Raw genomic sequence first — 22,688 nt, forward strand, 5'->3', positions numbered from 1 at the left:
GGGGCTCTGGTTGACTCTGCTTTGAGAGAAGCTTTTCATGCTTCCTCTCCATGGTTGCAGAGGGAGATCCTTGAGTTTTAAACACAAGGGAGTCCTCATTCCATTGAAGGACTATTTCACCTCTGTCAACATCAATCACAGCTCTTGCTGTGGCCAGGAAAGGTCTTCCTAGGATGATGGATTCATCCTCTTCCTTTCCAGTATCCAGGACTATGAAATCAGTAGGTATGTAAAGGCCCTCAACCTTTATTAATACATCTTCTACTTGTCCATAAGCCTGTCTTCTTGAGCTGTCTGCCATCTCTAGTGAGATTTTAGCAGCTTGCACCCCATAGATTCCCAGTTTCTCTATTACAGAGAGGGGCATGAGGTTTATTCCTGAACCAAGGTCACACAGAGCCTTAAAGATCATGGTGCCTATGGTACAAGGTATGATGAACTTTCCAGGATCCTGTCTCTTCTGAGGCAATGTCAGTTGATCCAGATCACTTAGTTCATTGATGAACAAGGGAGGTTCAACTTCCCAAGTATCAATGCCAAATAATTTGGCATTCAGCTTCATGATTGCACCAAGAAACTTGGCAGTTTGCTCTTCAGTAACATCCTCATTCTCTTCAGAAGAAGAATATTCATCAGAGCTCATGAAGGGCATAAGGAGGTTCAATGGAATCTCTATGGTCTCTAGATGAGCCTCAGAGTCCTTTGGTTCCTCAGAGGAAAGCTCCTTATTGATCACTGGACGTCCCAGGAGGTCTTCCTCCTTGGGATTCACGTCCTCTCCTTTCCTCACAGGTTCGGCCATGGCGCTTAGGTCAATGGCCTTGCACTCTCCTTTTGGGTTCTCTTCTGTATTGCTTGGGAGAGTACTAGGAGGGATTTCAGTGATCCTTTTACTCAGCTGGCCCACTTGTACTTCCAGATTTCTAATGGAAGACCTTATTTCATTCATGAAACTTACAGTGGCCTTAGATAGATCAGTGACTAGATTTGCTAAATTAGAAGCATTTTGTTCAGAGTTCTCTGTCTGTTGCTGAGTTGATGATGGAAAAGGCTTGCTATTGCTAAACCTGTTTCTTCCACCATTATTAAAGCCTTGTTGGGGCTTTTGATCCTTCCATGAGAAATTTGGATGATTTCTCCATGTTGAGTTATAGGTGTTTCCATAAGGTTCACCTAAGTAATTTACCTCTGCTATTGCAGGGTTCTCAGGATCATAGGCTTCTTCTTCAGAAGATGCCTCTTGAGTACTGTTGGATGCAGCTTGCATTCCATGCAGACTCTGAGAGATCATATTGACTTGCTGAGTCAATATTTTATTCTGAGCTAATATGGCATTCAGAGTATCAACTTCAAGAACTCCCTTCTTCATAGGCGTCCCATTACTCACAGGATTCCTTTCAGAAGTGTACATGAACTGGTTATTAGCAACCATGTCAATGAGTTCTTGAGCTTCTGCAGGCGTTTTCTTTAGGTGAATGGATCCACCTGCAGAAGTGTCCAGTGACATCTTTGATAGCTCAGATAAACCATCATAGAATATATCCAGGATGGTCCATTCTGAAAGCATGTCAGAAGGACACTTTTTGGTCAACTGTTTGTATCTTTCCCAAGCTTCATAGAGGGATTCACCTTCTTTCTGTCTGAAGGTTTGAACATCAGCTCTAAGCTTGCTCAGCTTTTGAGGAGGAAAGTACTTGGCTAAGAAAGCCGTGACCAGCTTATCCCAAGAGTTCAGGCTGTCTTTGGGTTGGGAATCCAACCATAATCTAGCTCTGTCTCTTACAGCAAAAGGAAAAAGCATGAGCCTGTAGACTTCAGGATCTACTCTATTAGTCTTAACAGTATCACATATCTGCAAGAATTCAGTTAAGAACTGAAAAGGATCTTCAGATGGAAGTCCATGAAACTTGCAGTTCTGCTGCATCAGAGAAACTAATTGAGGTTTCAGCTCAAAGTTGTTTGCTCCAATGGCAGGAATGGAGATGCTTCTTCCATGTAAATTGGAATTAGGTGCAGTAAAGTCACCAAGCATCTTCCTTACATTATTATTATTTTCGGCTGCCATCTCCTCTTCCTGTTCGAAAATTTCTGAAAGGTTATCTCTGGATTGTTGTATTTTTGCTTCTCTTAATTTTCTCTTCAGAGTCCTTTCAGGTTCTGGATCTGCTTCCACAAGAATGTTCTTATCCTTGTTCCTGCTCATATGACAAAGAAGAGGGCACAAAAAAATAATAATAATAATAGAGATTCTCTTTACCACAGGATAGAGGTTCCCTTATGTGAGTAGAAGAAAAGGAGAAGATGAAGGATGTGATGTAAAGGAAGAAACACAACTGTACAGATGGAAGAGATGTGAGATGAGATGTTAGGATATGAATAAATGAATAGAATAGGATGAGGGAAGGATAATTTTCGAAAATTATTTTGAAAAAGAGTTGGTGATTTTCGAAAATGGTTTTTGAAAAATGTTAGTAATTTTCGAAAATTTTTGAAATCAAAAATAAAAAAAATAAAAATAATTAGTTAATTAAAAAGAAATTTTTGAAAAAGAGGGGAGATATTTTCGAAAATTAGAGAGAGAGAGTTAGTTAGGTAGTTTTGAAAAAGTTAAGAAACAAACAAAAAGTTAGTTAGTTAGTTGAAACAAATTTTGAAAAGATAGGAAGTTAGGAGGTTAGGAAAGATATTTTGAAAAGATATTTTTGAAAAAGATAAGATGAGAAGATATTTTTGAAAAGATATGATAGAAATTAGTTTTGAAAAAGATTTGATTTTTTTTTTTAAAAATCACAATTAATGACTTGATTCACAAGAAATCACAAGATATGATTCTAGAACTTAAAGTTTGAATCTTTCTTAACAAGCAAGTAACAAACTTCAAATTTTTGAATCAAAACATTAATTGATTATGTTATTTTCGAAAATTTGGTATAAAAATAAGAAAAAGATTTTTGAAAAACATTTTTGGAATTTTCGAAAATAACTAAGAATTTTGAAAAAGATTTGATTTTTGAAAAAGATTTTGAAAAAGATAAGATTTTCAAATTGAAAATTTGATTTGACTCATAAGAAACAATTTGATTTTAAAAATTTTTGAAAAAGTCAACTCAAATTTTCGAATTTGATGAGAGAAAAAGGGAAAGATATTTTTTTGATTTTTGAAATTTTTATGAAAAACATGAAAATTATGCAATGCATGAAATTTTTAGATCAAAACATGTGATGCATGCAAGAATGCTATGAATGTCAAGATGAACACCAAGAACACTATGAAGATCATGATGAACATCAAGAACACATTTTTGAAAAATTTTTAATGCAAAGAAAACATGCAAGACACCAAACTTAGAATTCTTTAATGCTTAGACACTAAGAATTCAAGAATGCATATGATAAACACGAAAAGACACAAAACAAAAAAATCATCAAGATCAAACAAGAAGACTTACCAAGAACAACTTGAAGATCATGAAGAACACTATGAATGCATGATATTTTCGAAAAAATGCAAGATGCATATGCAAGTGACACCAAACTTATGATATGACTTAAGACTCAAACAAGAAACAGAAAATATTTTTGATTTTTATGATTTTCTAATTTTTTTTTTTGGATTTTTTCGAAAATTTTATGAAAAAGGAAAATAAGGATTCCAAAATTTTTAATATGAATTCCAGGAATCTTGCCATGTTAGTCTAAAGCTTCAGTCCAGGAATTAGACATGGCTCACTAGCCAGCCAAGCTTTCAATGAAAGCTCCAGTCCAAAACACTAGACATGGTCAATGGCCAGCCAAGCTTTAGTCTTTAACACGAGAGTATATTGATCTTGATAACAAATTGCTGCCTCAGTCCAAATAAATTTAGACATGGCTTTACAGCCAGCCAGGCTTCAACATGCTTCATGAAACACTAGAATTCATTCTTAAAAATCTTGAATAAAATTTTTGAAAACATTTTTATATTTTTCGAAAACAAAAGAGAAATTTTTTTTTTTTTTGAAAATATTTTTGAAAGATTTTTTTGAAAAGAAAACGAAAAGAAGGTTACCCAATCTGAGCAACAAGATAAACCGTCAGTTGTCCAAACTCAAACAATCCCCGGCAACAGCGCCAAAAACTTGGTGTTGTTGCCGGATCAAAACTTGGAACTGGGCACTGTTGTTGCTGGACCAAAAGAGAATTTGGCACTGATGTTACCGGACCAAAAGCTTGCCGAAAACTCAAACAATCCCCGGCAACGGTGCCAAAAACTTGGTGCACGAAATTGTGATGTCCAGGCTCGAACAATCCCTGGTAATGGCTCCAAAGCTTGGTGCTTTGATCTTAATTCATAATTGTCACAACTTCGATACAACTAACCAGCAAGTGCACTGGGTCGTCCAAGTAATACCTTACGTGAGTAAGGGTCGAATCCCACAGAGATTGTTGGTATGAAGCAAGCTATGGTCACCTTGTAAATCTCAGTCAGGCGGATATAAAGTGATAATGGTGTTTTCAAATATTATATAATAAAATAGGGATAGAGGTACTTATGTAAATCATAGGTAGGAATTTCAGATAAGCGAATGGAGATGCTTTTCGTTCCTCTGAACCTCTGCTTTCCTGCTATCTTCATCCAATCAGTCTTACTCCTTTCCATGGCTGGCTTTATGTGATACATCACCACTGTCAATGGCTACTTTCGGTCATCTCTCGGGAAAATGATCCAGTGCCCTGTCACGGCACGGCTAATCGTCTGGAGGCATCACCCTTGTCAATGGCTTCATCTTATCCTCTCAGTGAATAATATGCTCACGCACCCTGTCACGGCACGGCTATTCATCTGTCGGTTCTCGATCATGCTGGAATAGGATTTACTATCCTTTTGCGTCTGTCACTAACGCCCTGCAATCGCGAGTTCGGAGCTCGTCACAGTCATTCAATCATTGAATCCTACTCGGAATACCACAGACAAGGTTTAGACTTTCCGGATTCTCTTGAATGCCGCCATCATTCTAGCTTACGCCACAAAGATTCTGGTTAGGAGATCTAAGAGATACTCATTCTAGCTTAATTCATGTAGAACGGAAGTGTTTGTCAGGCACGCGTTCATAAGGGAGAAGGATGATGAGCGTCACACATAATCATCACCTTCATCACGTTCTTGGGTGTGAATGGATATCTTAGAAGCGAAATAAGATGAATTGAATAGAAAACAGTAGTACTTGCATTAATTTTTGAGGAACAGCAGAGCTCCACACCTTAATCTATGGAGTGTAGAAACTCTACCGTATGAAAATACATAAGTGAAGGTCCAGGCATGGCCGAGATGGCCAGCCCCCTTGATCTAAGAACAATGCGTTCAAAGATGATCCTAAGATCCTAAGATGATCAAAAGATACCTAATACAATAGTAAGAGGTCCTATTTATAATAAACTAGTCACTAGGGTTTACATGAGTAAGTAATTGATGCATAAATCCACTTCCGGGGCCCACTTGGTGTGTGTTTGGGCTGAGCTTAAGTGTAGCACGTGTAGAGGCCATTTGTAGAGTTGAACGCCAGTTTCTGTGCCAGTTTGGGCGTTCAACTCTGGTTTTGGATCCTTTTCTGGCGCTGGACGCCAGATTTGGGCAGAAGGCTGGCGTTGAACGCCAGTTTACGTCGTCTATTCTTGGCCAAAGTATAGACTATTATATATTGCTGGAAAGCCCTGGATGTCTACTTTCCAACGCAATTGGAAGCGCGCCATTTCGAGTTCTGTAACTCCAGAAAATCCACTTTGAGTGCAGGGAGGTCAGAATCCAACAGCATCAGCAGTCCTTTTTCAACCTCTGAATTTGATTTCTGCTCAAGTTCCTCAATTTCAGCCAGAAAATACCTGAAATCATAGAAAAACACACAAACTCATAGTAAAGTCCAGAAATGTGAATTTAACATAAAAACTAATGAAAACATCCCTAAAAGTAACTAGATCCTACTAAAAACATACTAAAAACAATGCCAAAAAGCGTATAAATTATCCGCTCATCAACTGCGCAAGTGAAAGGGAAAGAGGGTTAGAGATTTCAGATTTAGGCTTTTATTACTAGGTTAAACTAAGGACAAACCGGTAAAAAGAACTACTATGGAACACCTTTTTCGGTTCGATTTCTACAAAGCAAATCGAAAATTGAACCAAACTGATCGGTTTAATTCGAAAAAACAAAAAAAAAATCGATTTTTTCGGTTTTATCATTCGGTTGTTGTAAATTTTAGTTTAATTTTGCGATTATTTCAGTCCGGTTCGATAATTTACACCCCTACCTGTTCCTACAAAAGCAACTATGAAGTATGGAGGAAGATAAATTGAGGCCTTGCAGGTTGAGATGACTCTTTGAGAAGGCTCATTTTTTCAATTGCAACACTGACACTTATGTTGTTTATGCATTAATTGGATTTAAATTAAATAAGCATTGCCATTAATGTCTTAGTTGAATGGTTTGTGTTTGCATCAGTTTTGTATTTGATATCAATCTTTTCTATTTTTTAGTTCACATTACAAATCATATTTTAAATGTTAAGGTTGCTGGCTTGCTGCTAGAGGTTATTTTTTTAAAAACTATGATAATCTCTTTTTATGCTATACCTTGAGTTTGGCAATGGTTTTAAGTAGGAAAGACTTTTACAGCAGGAGACTTTTCTGTACGACTAACTTCGTTATATTAATAAAGTCTTGTATTATTAAACTTAAAAATATTATGTTTGGAAAAGATTAAAAAAATTTTGGGGATATCTTTATTATTTTCAAATAATATTTATATATTATAGAGTGTTTTTATTAGTATTGTAAAAATAGTTCTCTTTTAATTTTTATATTATTAATTAACATTCTGAGTATTGTTTGAGTTAATAAACTTATAGTTGAAAATTCTGTGCACAAATGTGTATTTCAATTTGACATTATCATATGTAAATATTAAAGTGTTTTTTAACTTATTCATTGAAATACAGTGTATGATTTCGTGCAACTGCACGGAATTTTAACTAGTATGCAAATTAAAGATAGTGAGTTGAAAATGCTAACAAGAGCGAAGACTCCGCTTGTCGAAGAAGTTTAAACTCCACCATTGGACAAGTTAAAGCTCCACCGTTGGAGAAGTCTTAATTTAAATTTTATTTATAGGACTCTGATTCTTAAAGTGCACATTTTTTTTTTTTTTTGTCATACAAACACACTCACACACACTAACCTAGCAACTACTAGGACTCGAATTTAGTGTGGCTGTGTTTGAGGCAAAGGCTTTGCCACTACATCTCAAGTTGTTGAAGCCAATACAAGTCTGAAAGCCCAAATATCTATTTCCTAGCCGAAATGTGGTGCAGAGTTGGACCTTAATCTATAACGAAGGTCCATATTAAATATGGAGTCTAATATAAAAAAAAATGCAGTCCTCGAACGAAATTATAGAGGCCATGACCAAAAACATACATAGGGCTATGAAGACTGAAGAGTAATAAATTGATGAGAATCCCAAAGGGCTTACTTGATTGATGCATTAGCCATGAGCCCATCATCAGAGGCAGAGCTTTATATCTGGGCCTCTGGGGAGTCATGGACCCCCAAAGGTCTCAAACATTATTATTTAATATTTATGCATAGTTGCATACTATCACACAAGGGTTTTATTATTTTATAGTTTATTAGTTATCTTGTTAAAGTTATTTTTTATTATGGGTCTGTGGGTTTAAATCTTTTTTCTTATTTTTCACAATTTTTTTAAAAATGAAAAATCCATTCTTTTTAAAATACTTGTTGTGCTATTTTTTCATGTATGCTATTTTCAAATAAAATAAAATAATATTGAGATATGCTATAATTTTTATCGTTGAAATTAATCTTTCAAATTAACATTATTCTTTAAATTTTATAATATAGAAAACTTGACGAGTTTGAATAATAAGTGTCATGTTTATAAAAATTTTTTAAGAAAAACCTTATATTAAAGAATTAAAAATTGCCTTTTTAATATATTTATTGATTGAAAAAGGTTAACAAATATTCTTAACTAAATTTTAGTTTAATTTTTCTAATAATATATATTTTATGTTAAAAAATATTTGGCCTTCTCAAAGATTTTCTCAAACTCCGCCACTGCCTATGATGTTTGTTGGTGTTACAAAACTTACAAATTAATAAGAAAAGGTAATAAAATATTTACTTATAATTAACTTATAAATTGCTTTCACTTAGATGATAAAGTTAAACGTTTAAATACCTCACTTATAATTAACTTATATATCGGGGCAAAATACAGAAATAAGCTAAGGGAGAAAATAATTTACGTGAATAAGCCAAAATAAAAACTACTTCATGAATCCACCAATGCACGTTTATATGTAGTTCGAACCAGCTTGGTTCGAACTCCATTTCTATATAATTCGAACCAACTTGGTTCGAATTATACACAAACACATGTACACACTAATTCGAACCACCTTAGTTCGAATTACACACAAACACACGCACACACTAATTCGAACCAGTTTGGTTCGAATTACACACATAGTAATTCATGATATAATTCGAATTATACTGTTAAAAAATTAATAATTTATAAAAAAATTTATTAAAAAATTTATTAAAAAAATTAATAATTTAAAATTAAAAAATATATATATTTTATTTCATACGTTAAAAAAAAGCTAACAAAATATTTAATTACGAGACTTCTTTAAAATATTTATGAACTATCAATTCGAATTCCATATAATACTTTTCTGTCCATTTTTAATAGCTCATGAATATTTTTTAATAAATTTTTTTAATAAATTTTTTTTTAAATTATACTACAAAAAATATTTTATCCTATGCAAAATAATTTTAAAAAAATGGCTTAAAAAATGTTAGGAGTACTATAAAAATTTGTAATGTTATAATAACTTAGGTAAATACATAAATTTTAAATAAAATATTCTACATAGTCAATAATAATTTAGAAATGAAAGAAAAATTTTTATTCCATACAAAATAATTAAAAAATATATTTTATTCTATACAAAATAATTTTAAAAAATGGCTTAAAAGATGTTATGAGTACTATAAAAGTTTATAATATTCTAATGATTTAGGTAAAAAGATGATAAAAATATTTTTTCTTTAATTTCTAAATTATTAGTGACTATGTAGAGATAATTAAATTATATGGTGAGATAATATTCTAGTGATTTAGGTAAAAATATGATAAAAATATTTTTTCTTTAAGTTTGTAATATTCATGATAATTTTTTAATAAAATTATTTAAATTATACGGTGAGATATTACATGATTCGAATTACGTATAGGGAAGTTCGAATCACTCTGATTCAAATGATATGGTGAGCAATTCGAATTCTATACAATACTCTTCTGCCCATTCTTGATAGCTCATGAATATTTTTTAATAAATTTATTTAAATTATGCCACAAAAAAATATTTTATTCTATGCAAAATAATTTAAAAAATGGCTTAAAAAATGTTAGAAGTATTATAAAAATTTGTAATGTCCTAATGACTTAGGACATTAAAGAAATACTCTACATAGTCACTAATAATTTAGAAATTAAAGAAAAAATATTTTTATCATCTTTTTACCTAAATCACTAGAATATTACAAACTTTTATAGTATTCATAACATCTTTTAAGCTATTTTTTAAAATTATTTTGTATCGAATAAAATATATTTTTTAATTATTTTGTATGAAATAAAATATTTTCTTTTATTTCTAAATTATTATTGACTATATAGAATATTTTATTTAAAATTTGAGTACATGCATGTATTTACCTAAGTTATTATAACATTACAAATTTTTATAGTACTCCTAATATTTTTTAAGCCATTTTTTTAAAATTATTTTGCAAAGGATAAAATATTTTTTGTAGTATAATTTAAAAAAACTTATTAAAAAAATTTATTAAAAAATATTCATGAGCTATTAAAAATGGACAGAAAAGTATTGTATGGAATTCGAATTGATAGCTCTTTAATATTTTAAAAAAGTCTCGTAATTAAATATTTTGTTAGCTTTTTTTTAACGTATGAAATAAAATATATATTTTTTTAATTTTTAAATTATTAAATTTTTTTAATAAATTTTTTAATAATTTTTTTTATAAATTATTAATTTTTTAACAGCATAATTCGAATTATACCATGAATTACTGTGTGTAATTCGAACCAAGCTGGTTCGAATTAGTGTGTGCGCGTGTTTGTGTGTAATTCGAACCAAAGTGGTTCGAATTAGTATGTACATGTGTTTGTGTATAATTCGAACCAAGTTGGTTCGAATTACGTAGAAATGGAGTTCGAACCAAGCTGGTTCGAACTATATATAAACGTACATGGGTGGATTCATGAAGCAGTTTTCGTTTTGACTTATTCACGTAAATTATTTTCTCTCTTGGCTTATTTCTATTTTTTCGCCCTATATATCGCTTTCACCTAGATGATAAAGCCGAAACTTTTAATTTGTTGACAAAAACAATTTTTTTTTGTAAGCCGAAGCAAATCTAAAAATATCATACGATTTAATTTCCAGAACTATTGAGCATCTTTTGGGTTTTTCTCACGAGAATATTGATTGTCTTAGTAAATAATGATTATTATTTTATTTTAGAGGCATGCTATGGTACGATTAATTAATGAAATAGATAACAATTTATTTTTATTGGTATACATCGGTGTCAATGAGTTATAACTCAAATGACATAATCTTTCCATACTCAATTAAGAGGTTGCAAGTTCGAGTCTCTTATCTTTGATAAAAAAAAAAATCTGATACATCGGTGGTTGTGAAATATGTCATTTGTAATTTCCTTGGATGTTTATTTTCTTCTTATTAAAAGTATCAATATCTGAATAACTTTTTAATAAAATTTGAATAAATAACTTATTACAATTGCATAATAACTTTCATACCATTTTTTTTTAATTTCATATAGATTAATTATTTCTTTATACAAACCTACAAAATAAAACGTTAAACTTTTATAAAGTGAGAATGAGGATCGATATATAATTTCAAATAAGTAGGTCTATTTGTAATTGTTGTTGACTTAGTCAACCATACTACTCTTTAAATCTACATTTGATTTTGAGAATATAATATAAAAGATAAAAATATAAAAATTAATATTTTTATATTTTATTTAATGAGTTAAATATAAAATATAATAAATAATAAAATTTTTAATTTATTTATATTATTTTTTACATAAAATTAAAAAAATAAAAAATATAATTATAAAAAATTAATAACAATATAAAATATAATAATTTATTTATATTTTATTTGCCAAATAAAATTATATATTTTTATGTTTATGTTTTAGTGTCCTGGCTAGACAAAAACAGAATAATATGTGCAAAAATAACATTATTATTTTTCCATTGTTGTCAAGTGAGAGTTTTATTACTTTATCATGAATCGAAGCACATACGTCCACTTTAGAACTACATTTTCTTTTCTAAAAAGACTTGAAAAATGTTAAAAAGAAATCTCAAGTTGAATTAATGAAATGATATATAATATGAGGTATATAGTAAGTGGGTTGTGTTTATCGATTCCATGCATTGTCATGAACAACAGAATTCAAGCATGAAACCATGACTCATCACTAATGAGTTTAATTTATAAAGACACGCATGTGTATATATAGAAAGCTACTGAATGAGTGAGTGACTACTCAATAGATATTTTAGATGGTTGTGACTTCATTGAAAAATGGAAAATAAGGCACAGCCTAATGTTATCCTCTGTGAATCAAGAAGCTTTGTTATTGGACCTAGCCAGCTATGCAATAGAGAAGTATTCGATTCTAACTCTATATTGTTACTAGATTCCAAATTGAAAAGTAATGAATGAAATAGAGGAACATAAGCATGCTATTCATAAGATTTTTTCTAAAATAATATAATCATAGTGATCGGAATGTAGTAGTGGGTGGCGGCCACAATTTTAATTTTGTCCCCACACATATATCGTTATTGTATATTGATTTATTGACTGAAACAACCGCAATAATGTGACCAATGCCATGATGTCAGTAGATTTGCCAATAATGAGACCAAAATGTTTCCTTTTCTTGAATCCAATAATGACTATTTATTAAATAAAAAGTAATAACTGATATTTAAGTTACTCTGTAATTTTACTTTTCTTTCTTATTGTTTCTAAAATTACATCTGAAGAATAAGAGTATATACAGGAGAAAAAAATTTTCTTACAGAACAAATATTTCTTAACTAAGAAGCAATTAAGATTCTGACGAATTTGTTATTTTTCCATTTCATCATTTTTTTTTTCCTTTTCTCTTCATTAACGATGTTACAATAATGAATTAATGATAGCAACATAGCCAATAAATCGGGGAAGAAATGATTTCATAGGATTCTCGTGCTTGCATTATTAAATTTCTACGAAATCGTTTAATTCAAATTCATAGATGTGCCCAAAATGAAGTAAATTATTTATAGGGTAAAGTATATTTTTTTGTCTTGAAAGGTTGACAAAAATTTTAAAATACCCCTAAGTTTTATTTTGTTTCAATTTTGTCCCAAAAGTTTTCGATTTACATCAAATATACTCCTACCGGCTAAATTTTCAAAAAAATTAAGACCAATCTAACAATAATGTATGAAAATTATGCCTGATTTGCTTGTGTTGATGGTTATTCTTATAAAATTGTTGTTGAATTGGTCTTAAATTTTTGGAAAAATTAGCCGTTAGGGGTAATATTTGATGCAAATCGAAAATTTTTGGGACAAAATTGAAACAAAATCAAACTTAGGGATATTTTTAGAACTTTTGTCAAATTTCAAGGACAAAAAATATACTTTACCCTTATTTATAATTACATATATGATCAAAACAATCATTATTCGTAATTAGATACTATCATAATATAATATAGAGGTGAATACTAATTCGGTATCTAAAAGATTTTAACGCTGGCAAAATAGTACTTGATTTTTATTATTAACAAAATAATTCCTAAATGATTTTAAAATTTGACAATCATGCCCTCAAACTTACCGGAGCACACCTCCGACGAGAAGGATGCTGAGATGAGATGACCATCGGATTTTGCTGATATGGCATATCTCCTTTGGTAATTACTAAATTGTCTTTTACAATTAGTTTAAAAATTAAAATCTCCAAATTTTTGTCCTAAGTTTTACTAAGCTAGAAAATGTACCTCCACCTCTCCTTGTACTTTCGTTCGCCACCTTCCTCCTTTTTCACAGCCATGCTCTTCCCCTCCCACTACTTTCCCTTCTCACTCTCAAGGTCGCCGCAGAACCATTGTCGCGCGCTTGAGACCCAACCTGAGGAGAACATCATCGTCGCGTGCTTACCCCAGCCTTTAGAGAACGTCGTCTTCGCGCCTGACCCATCTGAAGAGAACGTCGTCTTCGCATGCCTGACCAAGCTGAAAAAAACATTGTCGTCGTGTGTCTGAACCAGCTCGTGGAGAATATCGTTGCTGGTTCCCACAACAGGAACAAGTTCGTCCTCATTAATGCCAATGAAAATGCAAGAGTAAGCTCTCCCATTTCACTTGCATTTAATGTTCCATCTGTTCTTTCTTATTTTCATCTCAATAAAGTATTTTTTTTGTTCTCTTATGGATGAGAATTCTAGGAGGAAGTTCACTGTCAATGGCCATAGACTAAAGCACTACCTTGGAGGCGACGTAGATTGTCAAAGAACCACTCAAATCCTCATCTAAAGGAGTTGCACCGTCAAACTAGTGACGTTAAAGAAGCGCTTAATAGGAGACAACTTATTATTTGGTAATTTCTATTCTAGCTCTTTTCATGTAGCATTTCATTACTTTTAACATGTATGCATTGCATAGAATAAGTTTGGTATTACCACACCTAGATTGAGTTCCACTCTCACTAGATACTTGATCCAACTCTATAGTGAATGTGCCATACTAAATTTGGTGTTGGAACATTTCATTTATACAAGGAGCATTCATTATCTGCACCACATTTTTCTATGCAATCACAATAGTTAAGTCATTCTTTTAGGTAGTTTTTAATACTTTCTATACATACTATCTTATCTTCCATATTTCTTCAACTATTTTTACATTCCATTAGGTGATTTTCATATGCAATTGTTGCAAAAAAAAAAGGTGGATTATGCAATATTCTTGAAACTAAACACAAGCCCCCTCCCCCATGCATACATGGCTTGTTTCATTCCTTAGGTATATATAACTCTTGACCCTCACTTCATGCCACATTACTAGCTCTATATTGCATTCTTCATGCATCTATATAACCGAACCATAGCCATTATTGCATGCATGCACAATTCATTTGCACATCCTTGATTACACTACTTGATAAACTATTATTTTATGATTTATCTTATGCTCAATTGAGTGGTTTTTATCAACTCTTTACCCACTTATTCATACTATTTGCATGGTTTTACTTTTTTCTTCCTGATTTTGTGCTATGATTGAAAACATGTTTCTTTGGTCTTAATTTGCTAATATTAATCCTCTCTTATTACCATTAGATGCCTTGATATGTGCGTTAAGTGATTTCAGAGATTACAGGGTAGGAATGGCTTGGAGGATGGAAAGGAAGCATGCAAAAGTGGAAGGAATACAAGAAGTTGAAAGAACTGCAAAGCTGTCAGCCTGACCCTCTTGCACTAAAACGGTCATAACTTGAGCTACAGAAGTCCAAACAACGCGGTTCTAGTTGCGTTGGAAAGCTAACGTCCGGGGCTTCGATTTGAAATATAATATGCCATAGTTTCCCTGACGCTAGGCGATGCGAATGCGCGCTCTACGCGGACGCGTCGCAGTGACGAAAATCAGCGTGGCAGATTTCTTCTCCAGCGATTTCTGGGCTGTTTTCAACCCAGTTTTTGGCCCAGAAAACACAGATCAGAGGCTATAAAGTGAGGAAATCTATTCATTCATAAACATCAGCTCATAATTCACAATTTTAGGTTTTTAGATGTAGTTTTTAGAGAGAGAGGTTCTCTCCTCTCTCTTAGTATTAGGATTAGGATTTCTCTCAATTTTAGGACTGCTTATCTTCATTACAGGTTCAATGTTCCTTTTATTTATTTTATCAATTTAGTTTATGAACTCTTTATGTTTAGATTGATTTTCTATTATTAATGCAATTGAGGTATTTCAGATTTATAATTCGTATTTAGCTTTTTATATTCTTGGCTTTAATTGATTAATTGGTAACTCTTGAGTTGTCAAACTCATCGTGATTGATAATTGTTATCTTTGCTGATTGATTTAAATTCTTATAATTCTAGTCTTTTTCCTTAGGAGTTGACTAGGACTTTAGGTGTTAAATTGATTTATCTACTTGACTTACCTTCATAGTTAGAGGTTGACTTAGTGGGAAGCAAAATATAATTCTCATTACCATTGATAAGGATAACTAGGATAGGACTTCTAATTTTCATACCTTGCCAAGAGTTTTCTTAGTTATTGATTTACTAATTCCTGCAATTTATCTTGTTCAAACCTTTTCAAAACCCAAAAATATTATTTTTCATAACCAATAATAAATCATACTTCCCTGCAATTCCTTGAGAAGACGACCCGAGGTTTAAATACTCGATTATCAATTTTATTGGGTTTGCTTAAGTGACAAACAAAACTTTTGTAAGAAAGGAATTCTTGTCGGTCTGGAAGCTATATTTAGAACGCGAATTTATTTGTGAAAAATCAAGATCGCGCGAGAGTTTCGTTCTTCAAAATGGCGCCGTTGCCGGGGAATTACAAACATGTGCCTTATTATTGGTTATTGTAAATATTTGCTTTTGCTTGTTTATTTGTTTTTATTTTTGTTTTTATTTTTGCTTTTTCATAAATTAAGAGGTTATTGGTTTTTAATTAGTTATTAAAAATTTTTCAAAAAAATTGTTTTTCGTGTTCATCTTGACCTTCAAGTTGTTCTTAGTTGTTTTCTTCGTTTTGATCTAAAAATTTTAAGTTTGGTGTCATTTTATTATTTTTCTCTTTCCTCATTAAATTAAAAAATATCTCTTCTCTTTATTTTAATCGGATTTTCAAATTTTCCTTTTAAAAATTCAGATTTTTATTTTAAAATTTTTATCTTATCTTATCTTAGTTTTAAATTTCAAAATTCAAATATTTTTCAAAAATCATATCTTTTTCAAAATCTTATCTTATCTTATTTCAAAAATCAAATTTCAATTTTCAATATTTAAATTCCAAAATTCAAATTTCAAATTTCAAAATTTAAATTTAAAACTTTCAAAATCAAACCTTTTCAAAATTTAAACCTTTTTCAAAACTTTATCTTATATTGTTGACTTTTTCAAAATTCAAAATTCAAAATTCAAAATTCAAAATTTAATTTTCAAATTGAAAATTTAAATTTCAATAACCTTTTAATTTAAAATTATTTTTATTTTCATTTTTAATTTTTATTTGCTACTATGAACTCTCACCCCTTTGGCTATGAGTCTGGTTATAATTATGTTCTAGGAAGAGGAAATTACAATGAGAACAGGCATCAAGGTTGGAACAATCAAAGATGGGAGGAGCTACAAGGATTTGATCAACCCTCTTGGCAACAACCCCTCCAATGCACTATAACCAACAACCATTCAGTGATGCATACCAAAATGATGACTATGGTGGACCCCCTTGTAGTTACCAACAAGCCCCGCCATATGCTTATGAACCATCTCCTCAACACAACTTTGAACCACCATACTCACAAGCCCCTTACCACCAAACACCACCATATGACCCTAACCTATATCCACCACACCAACCACCATATGAACCACACCCAGAACCACCACCTCAATATTCACTATCTCCATATCCTTATCAAGAAGAACCACCTTCCTACCATGAACCCTTTCTCCAAAATAATGAACCCTCATATCCACCCCAATCCCTAATGGATGACACCCTTTGAGTTCTTCTTCAAGGACAAGCAAGGATGCAAAGAGGTGTACTGGAACTCACTATTGCCTTAACCGAGGTAGTAAATATAATAGCCTCCCGACATCTGAGCACTCAAAGTACTCCTATGGTTACATGTGGAGAATCAAACGAATAGTGTAGCATGAAGGAGACACTAGAAACTTCGGTGGACAATGAGGAACATGGCTTTGTATTAGAATAAGTGGAGGAAGCCATAATAGTTGTAGAGGAAGAAATGGTTGAAGATTTAGGAGATGTTGAACCTCCATGGGAAAGTCAGGTTATAGAACCTCATTCCAAGGCGATTGAAATTGATGCTAAGGAGGGTGTACAACCTCCAAGACATATCATAGTTGAAGACTTGGAAGAAGTTGGTCAAGAGATGGAGATTAAAGAAGAAGAAGCACAGCCTCCCATGCCCTTGGTGAGCAATGAAGAAGAGATTGAATTGGAAGAAAGCTACCAAGAGGAAGAGGTTGAAATTGAAGAAACTTGCAAAGAGGTGGAAGTTGTCAGAGAAGAGCACAAGGGAGTGGAGCTTGCAAATTCGTTAGAAATACCTCCCCCTAAGTTGCCATCATCCTTCACAACATTCAAGTGGGTAAAATTCATATCCCTTAGCTTTCTAATTCCACTTGAATATGGGCTACTGGAGACGGATGGTCAACTTAGAGCTCTTTGTGGCATTAAGAGTAAGAGGAATATGGTTAGTGGTTGGAGTTGTCAAGCAAGGTTCAACATGGTTGTATGCTCAAAGTTTAAATGCAAGGGTTAGTGTAAAGCTCAACTGAATGGGTCTAGGAAGTTGTTTGGCCGCTTTAGTGAGAATTCAGATTGCTTGCTACCCGGATGGAATCATAATGATCAACAAGAAGACGGGTGCAAAAGCAAGGTTTGGGACCCCGGAATTCTTTCTGGCAATCAGCACTCTTGGGGCCTTGTCACTTGCTTTAACTTGCTTGAAGGATTTCTGCGCCTAGTTTGGGATCCCGGAGGCCCGTGGAATTACAAACATTGGTGGAGATTCCTGGATGAGTTCAAGCATAAGCCACCATGACAAGGAGTTCACCAAATGTCCAACTTAAGGACTTTAACTAAAAGTTCTAGGTGGGAGACAACCCACCATGGTATGATCGTTCCTTTTCAATTTTAATTTTATTTTGTTTTGTTTGTTTTTAAGTTTTATTTTATTCTATTTTATTGAACCTGGAATTATTCATAACATCCATATCAGCATTGCATTTGCATCTGCATATTGCATAAAAAAAAAAGCACGCACGCGACGCAGCAGCGTCGCTGACGCGTCCGCGTCACTAGTGCGTTTTGAAGAAAAGAGAATTGAACAGAGAGTCACGCGAGAGCGTGGCTGACGCGTCCGCGTCATGTGGGAAAAATGCCTCCCACGCGAACGCGTGGCCTTGTAAAATCGACATAAACGGGTGTTTTGGCAGCAAGTTAGGCTGGAATGGGGCTGGAACTATGCTAGAAGCATAAGCCCTGCCACGCGAACGCGTGCCCCACGCGTCCACGTCAATTTTTCAAAGTATGGCCATTCACGCGATCGCGTCAACCACGCGACCGCGTCACCCAGATTTTTGGCAAAATGCATTTAAAACAGAGAGTTGCGCGACCGCAAGGCTGCCCTCGCGCTAAAGGCACAAATCACTCCACGCGAACGCATGACCCACGCGTCCGCGTTGCATTCGTCGCACAACTTATCCAGATCAGCGCCAATTATCTTATCTTTTATTTTCTAATCCTAATTTCTTCTATCTTTTCTTCTTTCTTTCTCCTTTCTTACTTTCTTTTTCTTCATCTTTTTAACTTCTCATCCTTTTTCACTTTCATTTTATTTTATTTATTTGCATACTTTCATTCATTGCATTTTAATTTTGTGCATATTTTTATTTTTTTTCTAAATTTATTATTTTCCATTGGTGTTCAAATGTTCTTATTCAACTGTTACATCTTTTCTGGTATTTTCTTGGTGCTTAGTGACTTATGTTATTCTGGTTAGGTAATATTATTTAAATCAATGCCAATCTTTTGTACCTGTATTATTTTTGCATTAACATGAATTTATATTATCTTTCCTTACCCACTCTCTTCCCCATTGTTGCAATTCTTGCACTATTGATATGCCGTATGCTTCTACTGTTTTCTCACTGCATGTTGTAGCTACCATGTAATTGAGACCTTCATTATTTGGCATTACCAACCCATATTTTATTTATTTTTCTTACCTTTATTTCTGGGTTACTTTTCTCTCTTTTTCTCTTCTTTCAGGATGGCCACCGAGGAAGGAAAACGGAAGAACTTCTATATGGGGAGATAGGCAAGTCAATCTGCACAATCTATAGAGAAAGGCATCAGTTGGAGTCACCCATCCACTTGTACATCTCAGCCTGCACTGAGGACGGTGCAATCTTTAAGTGTGGGGAGGTCGATACCGATCTCCATGGGTTAGTTATTTTCTTCTCAACACCAATATTTTATTTTCTTTGTTAATTGCTGCATTTGCATATTTAATTGCATGTTTGTTTGATTTTATGCATTTAGTTACCACTTGGTTAAAGTAATTGGTGCGCAGAAATCGTGACGGTTCCATTCCCCGGCAACGGCGCCAAAAACTTTATACGCACGTTCATAATCTTAATTCTTTGTCACAACTTCGCACAACTGACCAGCAAGTGCACTGGGTCGTCCAAGTAATAAACCTTACGTGAGTAAGGGTCGATCCCACGGAGATTGTCGGCTTGAAGCAAGCTATGGTCACCTTGTAAATCTCAGTTAGGCGGATTCAAATGTATTAAGACATTATAGTGTACTAAAAGATAATTAAAATAGGATAGAGATACTTATGTAATTCATTGGTGAGAGTTTCAGATAAGCGTATAGAGATGCTTTTGTTCCTCTGAACCTCTGCTTTCCTGCTGTCTTCATCCAATCATTCCTACTCCTTTCCATGGCAAGCTTTATGTAGGGCATCACTGTTGTCAATGGCTACATCTCATCCTCTCTGTGAAAATGGTCCAATGCGCTGTCACTGCATGGCTAATCATCTGTCGGTTCTCGATCATACTGGAATAGGATTTACTATCCTTTTGCGTCTGTCACTACGCCCAGCACTCGCGAGTTTGAAGCTCGTCACAGCCATCCCTTCCCAGATCCTACTCGAAATACCACAGACAAGGTTTAGACTTTCCGGATCTCAGGAATGGCCATCCATGGGTTCTAACTTATACCACGAAGATTCTAATATCTCGGACTCGGTCCTCTGTATTAGATATCTAAGAGATATTCATTCTAGCTTGTTTGCATGTAGAACGGAAGTGTTTGTCAGGCACGCGTTCATAGGTGAGAATGATGATGAGTGTCACATAATCATCACATTCATCATGTTCTTGGGTACGAATGGATATCTTAGAGAAGGAATAAGCTTGAATTGAATAGAAAAACAGTAGTACTTTGTATTAATTCATGAGGAACAGCAGAGCTCCACACCTTAATCTATGGTGTGTAGAAACTCTACCGTTTGAAAATACATAAGTGATAATGGTCCAGGCATGGCCGAATGGCCAGCCCCATGAAAGTCTAAGATAGCATAAAAACTAATCAAAGATCTGATCCAAAGATGTAAATATAATAGTAAAAAGTCCTATTTATACTAAACTAGTTACTAGGGTTTACAGAAATGAGTAAATGATACAGAAATCCACTTCCGGGGCCCACTTGGTGTGTGCTTGGGCTGTGCATTGAGCTTTACACATGTAGAGGTCTTTCTTGAAGTTGAACGCTAGTTTGTAACCTGTTTCTGGCGTTTAACTCCACTTTGCAACCTGTTTCTGGCGTTTGACTCCAGAATGCAGCATGGAACTGGCGTTCAACGCCAGTTTACGTCATCTATCCTTAATCAAAGTATGAACTATTATATATTGCTGGAAAGCCCTGGATGTCTACTTTCCAACGCAATTGAGAGCGCGCCATTTGGAGTTCTGTAGCTCCAGAAAATCTACTTTGAGTGCAGGGAGGTCAGAATCCAACAGCATCTGCAGTCCTTCTTCAACCTCTGAATCTGATTTTTGCTCAAGTCCCTCAATTTCAGCCAGAAAATATCTGAAATCACAGAAAAACACACAAACTCATAGTAAAGTCCAAAAATGTGAATTTTAATTAAAAACTAATAAAAATATACTAAAAACTAACTAAATCATACTGAAAACTATGTAAAAATAATGCCAAAAAGCGTATAAATTATCCGCTCATCACAACACCAAACTTAAATTGTTGCTTGTCCCCAAGCAACTGAAAATCAAATAGGATAAAAAGAAGAGAATATACTATAAATTCCAAAATATCAATGAAACTTAGCTCCAATCAGATGAGCAGGACTTGTAGCTTTTTGCCTCTTGAATAGTTTTGGCATCTCGCTTTATCCATTGAAGTTCAGAATGATTGGCATCTATAGGAACTCAGAGTTCAAATAGTGTTATTGATTCTCCTAGTTCAGTATGTTGATTCTTGAACACAGCTACTTTATGAGTCTTGGCCGTGGCCCTAAGCACTTTGTTTTCCAGTATTACCACCGGATACATAAATGCCACAGACACATAACTGGGTGAACCTTTTCAGATTGTAACTCAGCTTTGCTAAAGTCCCCAATTAGAGGTGTCCAGGGTTCTTAAGCACACTCTTTTTTTGCTTTGGACTTGACTTTAACCGTTCAGTCTCAAGTTTTCACTTGACACCTTCACGCCACACGCACATGGTTAGGGACAGCTTGGTTTAGCCGCTTAGGCCAGGATTTTATTCCTTTAGGCCCTCCTATCCACTAATGCTCAAAGCCTTGGATCCTTTTTATTACCCTTGCCTTTTGGTTTTATGGGCTATTGGCTTTTTGCTCTTGCCTTTTGGTTTTAAGAGCTTTTGGCTTTTTCTGCTTGCTTTTTCTTTTTCTTTCTTCTCTTTTTTTTTTCGCTAATTTTTTTTCTGCAAGCTTTTGTATTCACTGCTTTTTCTTGCTTCAAGAATCATTTTTATGATTTTTCAGATTATCAAATAACATGTCTCCTTTTCATCATTCTTTCAATAGCCAACATATTTAAGATTCATAAACATCAAATTCAAAAAACATATGCACTGTTCAAGCATACATTCAGAAAACAAAAAGTATTGCCACCACATCAAAATAATTAAACTAGTTTCAAGGATGAATTTGAAACCATGTACTTCTTGTTCTTTTGTTTTCAGAACAGTTTTCATTTAAGAGAGGTGATGGATTCATATTCATAACTTTAAGGCATAGACACTTAGACACTAATGATTATATAGTAAAGACACAAACATAAATAAAACATAAAGCATGGAAACCGAAAACAGAAAACAAATAGACAAGGGGATTAAGGAATGAGTCCACCTTAGTGAGGGTGGCGTCTTCCTCTTCTTGAAGAACCAATGGTGCTCTTGAGCTCCTCTATATCTCTTCCTTGTCTTTCTTGCTCCTCCCTCATAGCTCTTTGATCTTCTCTAATTTCATGGAGGATGATGACGTGCTCTTGGTGCTCCACCTTTAGTTGTCCCATGTTGGAACTTAATTCTCCTAGGAAAGTGTTGATTTGTTCCCAATAGTTTTGTGGAAGGAAGTGCATCCTTTGAGGCATCTCAGGGATTTCATGGTGAGGAATCTCCTCATGCTCATGTTGAGGTCCATGATCTCTTGTTTGCTCCAT

At 33.7% G+C, this 22,688-nt stretch overlaps 1 non-coding gene across 1 annotated transcript; it reads left to right on the forward strand.

Annotated features, from left to right (window-relative positions):
- Positions 1 to 1,561: 1,561 nt before the first annotated feature.
- LOC112724595 (small nucleolar RNA R71) lies at positions 1,562 to 1,669 on the forward strand. The gene has a single exon (XR_003163750.1). It is a non-coding gene; the product is annotated as a small nucleolar RNA R71 (small nucleolar RNA).
- Positions 1,670 to 22,688: the final 21,019 nt, after the last annotated feature.

This window comes from Arachis hypogaea, chromosome 11 (assembly GCF_003086295.3).
Source record: "Arachis hypogaea cultivar Tifrunner chromosome 11, arahy.Tifrunner.gnm2.J5K5, whole genome shotgun sequence".
NCBI lineage: Eukaryota > Viridiplantae > Streptophyta > Magnoliopsida > Fabales > Fabaceae > Arachis > Arachis hypogaea.